The following is a 7,735-nucleotide window of genomic DNA, read 5'->3' as shown; positions in this document are numbered from 1 at the left end:
AAAAAATTTTTTTTTAAATTTTCTTTTTGTCTTTTTTTTTTTTTTTTTTTACTGACCGGTAACGGGATCGCAACCCTCAGTGTTGCGCCCGCACCGCGCTCAGCCAGTGAGCGGGAACCGGTCTGTATGTGGGATCCGAACCCTCGGCGGGAGCGCCGCCGCGCTCCCAAGCGGCGCACTCTCCAGTGTGCCACCGGGCCGGCCCGAGAAAATAAAAAATTTAATCTTTCATTTTAAAGGAAAAGAAACCAATGCCCAGAGGTGATTTTCTTATGGATATTGGCAAGTTAGGACAAGAAACCACACAGCCAGATGATACACAAGAATGAGGCATCCTACTTAAACAATCATGCTTTTCCAGTCTTCTCCAATTACTTTGGTTTTAATAAACAAATAGACATGCATGTTTAATAACAAACATGCATGTGTGTTACTATAATCCTGTATCATTAGGCTATGTGTATTTCAGTATCTATTATTGAGCTGAAGTAACCCAGCTGGTGAAGGAGCCCAGCAGCCTTAATTCTTACCCCTGGCTCTGCCAGTAACTGGTCATATGAGCTTTAGCAGTACTGGGCTTTCCATTTCTGACCAATGATACTTTACTGAAAGGTGCAGGAAGCATTCCGATTTCAGTAATATTAAAAGGTGGGAAACTGCCTGCAGTGATTTTAAAATGCCACTGATTATATGCTGCATCTCTACCCAGATATTAAAAATGAGAAAAACTGGGTCTGAAAATGGATAAAATGTTGTGGAAATGTACCTGCAGAAGGGCAACAACAACAAAAAAAGGGTTGACCATGAAGAGGAGGAATCTGGACTTGATGGGAAGAAATGGCTTGTGTGGATATCTACCTGGGCTGTTAGGATATTTCCATCTGGTTACAGACCTTCCTTCTCTCCTTATTATAGCACATTTCTTTAACCACCCAGTCTTAAAGCACCCTTCCATGTGCTGGCCCTCAAATCCAATTGGTCTCCAGGTCCTATCCAGGACACAATCTCCTCCAATCAGCTCTCTCCAGTTTGTGTTCCTGGCTGTGGCTCCAGGTCAGGCTTTATCACTGATCTGGCCACCTCTAATAGCCTCCTAGACCCTCTCTCCACACTCCTAGCCTCTGTCCATGCCAATCCAGCACTCTGATAAGACTCATATTTCTGGAGCACAGCAGTCATAATGCACTCCTAATTCCTCAGGAGAGAGGAAGGCAAGCTAGGGGGTGTTTGAGACCATCTGAGCTGGAATGCTTAAGTGCCTAAATTTCTCTGAGCCTCAATTTCTTCACCTGTAAAGTGGGAATGCTTGAGTACCAATTGATAATAATTGAGATAAGCCCCTGAGAAGCACTCAATGCAGGATATGACACATAATAGCTCAATAAAAGTCAGTCATTATTATTACGTCAATAACTTGCCTTTCTAACCTTTTCTTCCACTTCTGCCCTCTCTATCAGCTTCGGCCAACTGCAATGATTCCACACTTGTTTGCTCTCCAAGCTCCCTCTTGCCTACAAGGCATGTCCTCCTAAATTTAAATGCTGATTAAATTCAATTTAGTTTAAATCCAATTATCTGTTTAGTACTGACATCCTGAAGGTGCTTACAAATAGACATTGCAACTGACTTCCTCTTGTTTATGTCAGCCTTCCCTAAAGGTGTAGCAGTCAGCAAGGTGAGGTGACATTTTGCCCCACTTCCCCCTTTCTGGGATGAGCCCCAGGTTATCAGACTTCCACTGTGCCAATTACTGCTTCAAGAAACCAAGGCCTACATCAATCACCTCAAGGCCAAAACTCTCTTTGGATGGTGAGGGGAAGGGAAGTCCCCATGTGTGACTATGGTGGCAGTTGCTGGCAGTCTTCTGGCAAAATCAGCCTAAGGACATAACCAACACCTGAGAAGACTTCACAGAAATGAAGCAAAAGTCCTACCCTTTCCAGGTCAGGTGGGTGGTTAAGCCTCTCTGAGTTAGGTTTTCTCTTTATTGAACTGAAGGCATCCTAACCAATTCAGCAGTGCTGCGCACTGATATGTCTAACATGGATAGTTCTGCCATAAAGCTTTCCCAGATATAGGTAGACAAGTCCCCCAGAAATCTGTTTCTGACTTTCCTTTTGGTCCAAGGAGTATATTAAATATGGGTGTATAAGCCTTAAAGTGTAAACTAAATCAGAAGCCCTTTGGAATCAGGAACTGTTATTCACCTTTGTATACAACCTCCCCCCCACTCACACACATTAAATACACACTCAATAACAAGTCAATGAATTAATAGAAAGAACAAATCAAGTACGGGCTAAAAGGAAGGGAACAGATTTTAGGCAGATTTGAGAAATGACAAATTGTTAATCTTGGAGGGCTTAAGATGGACCTTTTGGCACAAGGGTAGATTTTTAAATTACGGAGTAACAGAGTTACATAAATGACACATAGCCCACTGGACAAATAATACTAACAGTACCATATAAGGATAGATGAAGGAATAGTTATGTTGCAGGAGACAGAGCTATGTGAATTTGCACCAGTCACTTGGCATCTTTAGGCCTTAGTTCTCAATTCTTTAAAAAAAAAAAAGGTGGGGGATAAAACTTCAAAAGAATGTTGTAAGTCTTATGTGCGGAAAGAAACCATTAATAGGTAGATGTTCACATCAATAGTACCTGAAATGGAATGCATGCAAAGAAAGACTTATTGTGGGTAAATAATGGGAGTATTACCCCATTGGCAGCAAGAACTGGTAGGCAGAGAATAGAAATCCAAACAAATTACAAGTTTCTTAAAGGAGAATAAGGATGTGGCCAGGAGAAAAAGAGGTAAAACTATCTACTCACACTCTATTATCTACTTAGGCACAACGTTACTTTAAAGGAAGGTAAACAGTTTCGCCTTGGTATTTGTATAATTCAAGTTGGAAATAAGAGACCCAAGGATAGATGCTAACCTCTAGAAGCAGGAAGATAAGCAATAATTATGCCGAGAACAAGAGAGGAAGTAAAGAAAAAAAGACTCTTGCAAACATCAAACATCCAAAAATTAAGGCCTCTAACCAAAAAGAAGCTCTGTTGATCCCAGGGAATGAGAAGGAAACATTTATCAAATCACCATTTGGCAAACGCCATCCTGGGCGCTTTTCATTTGTATTATCTCTTGAAATCCATAATAATTCTGCCATGTAAAACGCCCATTTACAGACAAGGAAATTGAGTCAGGGGAGTGAGGACAGTGTCTGAAGTTATGAGATACTTTTCTTGAAAAATCTGACAAAAATTTTAATATGCTCTCTACTTTCACTTTTCAGCAAAATTCTATCCTATGTTCTGTAAAATTACCCGTCTGTAAACATCAATAACATTTTCCCTTTTGTCTTCAGTTAGAAAAGGAAGAGAAAAGAAAATGCGAAAAGAGAAACAGTCCAGAAAAAGTTCTTGGCAATGAGAAGTTATAATCTGAAATACGAATCTAAAAGGAAAATGATCAACATTTTTCTGTCAAGTGCAGAGCTTTCCTTGATAATCCCAGGCAATGACCTGAGCTGACCAAATATGTGATCCACTTGTCCCCAGCCACAGATGGGAAAGCTAAAGTGTTTGTCCACAGCCATCTAATGGAAAACCGCTGTCTGTATCTGTAGATTCTGCCCAAATGCTGTTGGCTGAGACGTGCAAGCAAAACAAGTGCAGACCAACAGTTTATCTGCCAAGTGGTTAGGGGAACGAGTTACAAAACCTAACAAGCAACACCAGCTCTTCCGTACAGCCCTATAAAGCACTTCCTGCCTCTGGTCCCGCTATTTTAAAAAATAATGTTGCTCGCTCCTCACAATTCCCCACCTCTCGGTTTCCCAGCCGCCAAGTGGTTAGGGGAACGAGTTACAAAACCTAACAAGCAACACCAGCTCTTCCGTACAGCTCTATAAAGCACTTCCTGCCTCTGGTCCCGCTATTTTAAAAAATAATGTTGCTCGCTCCTCACAATTCCCCACCTCTCGGTTCCCCAGCTCAGCTAATAAGTCACGCACTGGATTCCGTCCCCTTCCATTCTCTCGTTGCAAAACTTGGCCAAATGCATTCTCCAAATTTGCAATTGAGGAGTCGGCAGATGAGCTTAACTCAATCAATCGTGCGGGTGGGAAACCACCAAGTGCAAGAGCGCGGAACGGTTGCAAGACAGTTCAAAAAGAATACCTCTTGCTCTGGGCACTACTCCCTCTCCCCCTAGGTGGAGAGGAGGAAATCTTACCGGCGTGGAAACTGTAAAAGGACACTTTTCCTTACAACTCACAACACAACGCACCCTACGACTCCCCCGGCCCAGGGCTGCTCCCGCCTCTCCTGCGCCCAGACTCCCTAAAAGGGACGCCCTGGTAGCCCTCGAGTCCCCGCCCCCTCGCTTTCCACCGGCCTCATCCCTTCCCAAGTACCGAGGACTGCAGTTATCTGGTTTTAATAAAAACCGACGTGGTCCCGGGCTGCAGGCTTCCCTCCGAGGGGCGGAGGCGGGATGAAGAGGAAAAATAGAAAAGGCCGAAGCTTCCCCGCACCGCTAGCTCCGCAAGCTCCGGTGGCCGGTGTCCACCCGACCCGCGACTCCGCACAGGGTCTCCGAACTGACCCAGGTTTTGTTCCCCCCTTTCCACCCCCCCCGCCACCTCCTAAAGAAAGTTCTGACTCCGAGGGCGCTCCCGGACCTCCCACCCGCGAGTTCATCCCGACAGGGCGGGAGGACACGAGCGCACAAACCCACCCATTCCGTGTCCAGTCTGTCACCCATTTAAAATGTACAGTCCTTCTTAAGAACAGGATCTAGACAAGGATGCCCACTCTCATCACTCGCATAACTTCGTATAGCATACTTTATGCGAAGTTATACGATCCGTGCCCCAGGAGCCGGCAGGGCTTGCGGCCGCGGGCCGCGCCGATCCTCGGGCGCGCGGACGGAGGGCGGGCCGCGCCGGCAGCTATTGCTCCGCACCAGGTCCCAGACCTGACGGCAGTTCATTCCGGCCGCGCGCTCGCGCGGGTGTCATGGCCGAGCAGCGGCCCCAGGCTAAGTTTCCTGAAGCTGACGGCTTACCTCTTGGCCCCAGGGGCGGCGGCAGCTTTGAGAAGCAGCAAGGCGGCGGCGGCGGCGGCGGCAGGAGCGCCCGTGGTCAACCAGAGCAGAGGAGGATGTGGTACGAAAGAACCGGTAACGAGGAACCGCCGCGATGGGAAGAGGAAGGCGCCGGGTATCTACAATCAGAACGTGGGCTGACCGTGACGTCACAATGGCGCGGCCAGCCAATCGGGGCCCGAAGGCTGAATCAAACGCTATGATGTCATGCGGCCCCGGAGCCAATCGCCGGACAATAGAACTTTCGTGATTGTAAATTCCAGAATCCGATGCAGTGGGGAGCCGCGACCTGGGTTGGTCCCCTCTGGTTCACGTGTCTGGCAATTTTTTCCCCTTTCTTCCTAATAAGCCTGCGTGGAGCGCAGAGGCTGCGCAATAGCAGCAGTGAAGTTCCTTATGCCCTGAACTCGGATTCTTTTAATGCCAAGTCTGGCAGGATTCTGTGGCCGCATTTGGGCGGCACCAGCCCACCCGCCTAACGGCCTCCCCTATGATTCTGAAAGGGATACAGTTCTTGGTTTTAGCTGAAAGGGTTAAATGCCTACGGAGAGGAGACCACCGGAGCGAAAGTCTGCAGTTGAATGAGATACAGCAGAAATGAGATACGACAGAAATGTCAGTCAAACCTGTTGTTATAACTTTAACTCCCTTATGATAGATTTACCATGTATTTTTCATAGGGATTCTGATTTTTCTTTAGAGGTCATTACCAGCTCCATTTCTACTCTAGAAATTATTCCAAAGGTTTGTAAAAGGAGGAAAGATGGTGGAGTAAGTCTTTTCAGCCAGGCAAATTAAAGCAGTTAAGACAAAAGGGGCTTGTGGCACAAATAGAAGATCCTTGCTGTTTTTCGTTGGTACTTGGATAATTTAAGGCCTTCATTATCCAAACAGTTATCTACAGTTTCCCCATTTCAAGCCCCAGAAATTTAGCCTTTCCTTGTGTTCTCCTCTTGTTATATTTTTACTACTCCATGTCCATCAGCCCAACACAGTCAACCATGTAATGTAGGAAAATTTATTCTTCTATGTATTTACAGTGTAATGTTTATCATGGGCTGGCTGTGTTCCAGGCACTGGGCCATTCCAATAGGAATACGGTACAAAATACATACAAATTAGGGTATTAAAATATACACAAATAATTGAGCTTGTTAAAAGTCAATTGCCATTCAATTCCACAAACACTGAATGACTTCAATTTGCTGGTTACCATGCTAGGTGTTAGAAATAAAAAAATAAAATAAAAATAAAAAACTTAAAGGATCCTCTCTGCCTGTAAAATGGTACGGTCAGGAAACCTCTACAGTACAGAGAGGTAAATGCTCCAGTGAAAACCAAGAGACACAGATTTACTAAGAACTTTCTTTTAAGGGACATGTGAAAAGCATTTGCTGGTGGCATGGAAGATTTTGGTCAAGTATCTCCTTTATTCTTCACTCCTCTACCTGCAGCCCACAGCCAGAACTGTTTCATCTCTCCGTCACCCTAAGTTCTGTCTTTCCAGGTTTTAAAAGTTTCAAGTTTAACTTGAGATTCCAAAAATCTTAAGTTTTTCCACCACACTTGTCTTTATTTTTCTTACCTATCAATAAAATATTTTAAGCCGAACCTACCAAAATGTCTGTATTTATTTTTAATTATTCATTTATATAACTGTCAAATTATGCATTAAATATTAAGTGATTTTTCTTATTTTAAGATAAAAATATAAAGTTCTAATATTTTCTTCCCACCCCACTAAGGATGTCTTTTCACATAGCTCTTAGTTGATCCACGTGTCTTGGTTTCCATTAGAGCATTTACCACTCTGCATTGTAGTTGTTTCCTGACTGCGTCATCTCACTCACTCCCTGGGGTGCACGTACCCATTTTAAAAACCACTGCTTTAGGTTGTAAACTCCATCGGAGGGGGAAACATGCTGGATTTAGCTCATTATTTATCTGCAGATTTTATTACAGTTCCTGGTATATGATAAGAGCCCAATAAATGTTTTGGATGGGTGAATGAGTGAGCTCTTATTCTCCGTCACCATCGTCATCACCCTGGTGTTTCCATTTTCAGCTCCAGATTTCCAACTCTCTGTGGGATAATCATGTCCCAGGATTAGTAAGTCCTCAAACGTAAGTTAGTAAAGTCATGTTCTCATTCTTCCTCCATCCAGAGACTTAGGGTTACCAGTACACACATATATATGATTTGGGGGAAACTTCCCCCCACCCCAACAACTAATCTTACACCCTAGAGTGTGAACTTTACCCATGAATGATGTCAAAATATAGAGTAATTCATATCATGGTCATATAACTAATATATATGGCCTATCTAACTCATATGACACTGATATGAATTACTCCATATTTTGGCATCCATGGGTAAAGCTGCAAGAAAAGTGATAGAACTGAAATGACTCCCCAACTTAACTGTAGGTATTTTTTCAAAATAAGTCAAAAGAATACATAAGATTTGATGCCAAGCTTATTAAATAACAGGGTTCAAGGAAAGTGTTTTAGGTAGCAAAGGTTGCATCAAAATCAAATTCCTGATCCAACCAGGTTCTAGAGACTGTGCTGAAGTCATTCCTGCCCTTTTAACCCACCTATGAACTGTGAACCCAGA

At 44.0% G+C, this 7,735-nt stretch overlaps 1 protein-coding gene across 3 annotated transcripts in view; it reads right to left on the bottom strand.

The window, feature by feature from the left end:
• Positions 1-5,214, bottom strand: part of ELOVL5 (ELOVL fatty acid elongase 5) — a 93,386-nt gene extending 88,172 nt beyond the window's left edge. For all 3 annotated transcript variants that reach the window (XM_008593020.1, XM_008593072.1, XM_008592961.1), the window contains exon 1: positions 5,077-5,214. The gene's annotated coding sequence lies outside the window, so the exon portion shown is untranslated. The remainder of the gene's footprint in view (positions 1-5,076) is intronic.
• Positions 5,215-7,735: the final 2,521 nt, after the last annotated feature.

This window comes from Galeopterus variegatus, unplaced genomic scaffold (genome assembly GCF_000696425.1).
Source record: "Galeopterus variegatus unplaced genomic scaffold, G_variegatus-3.0.2 Scaffold13, whole genome shotgun sequence".
NCBI lineage: Eukaryota > Metazoa > Chordata > Mammalia > Dermoptera > Cynocephalidae > Galeopterus > Galeopterus variegatus.
This window is presented reverse-complemented; position numbering and strand designations above follow the sequence as displayed.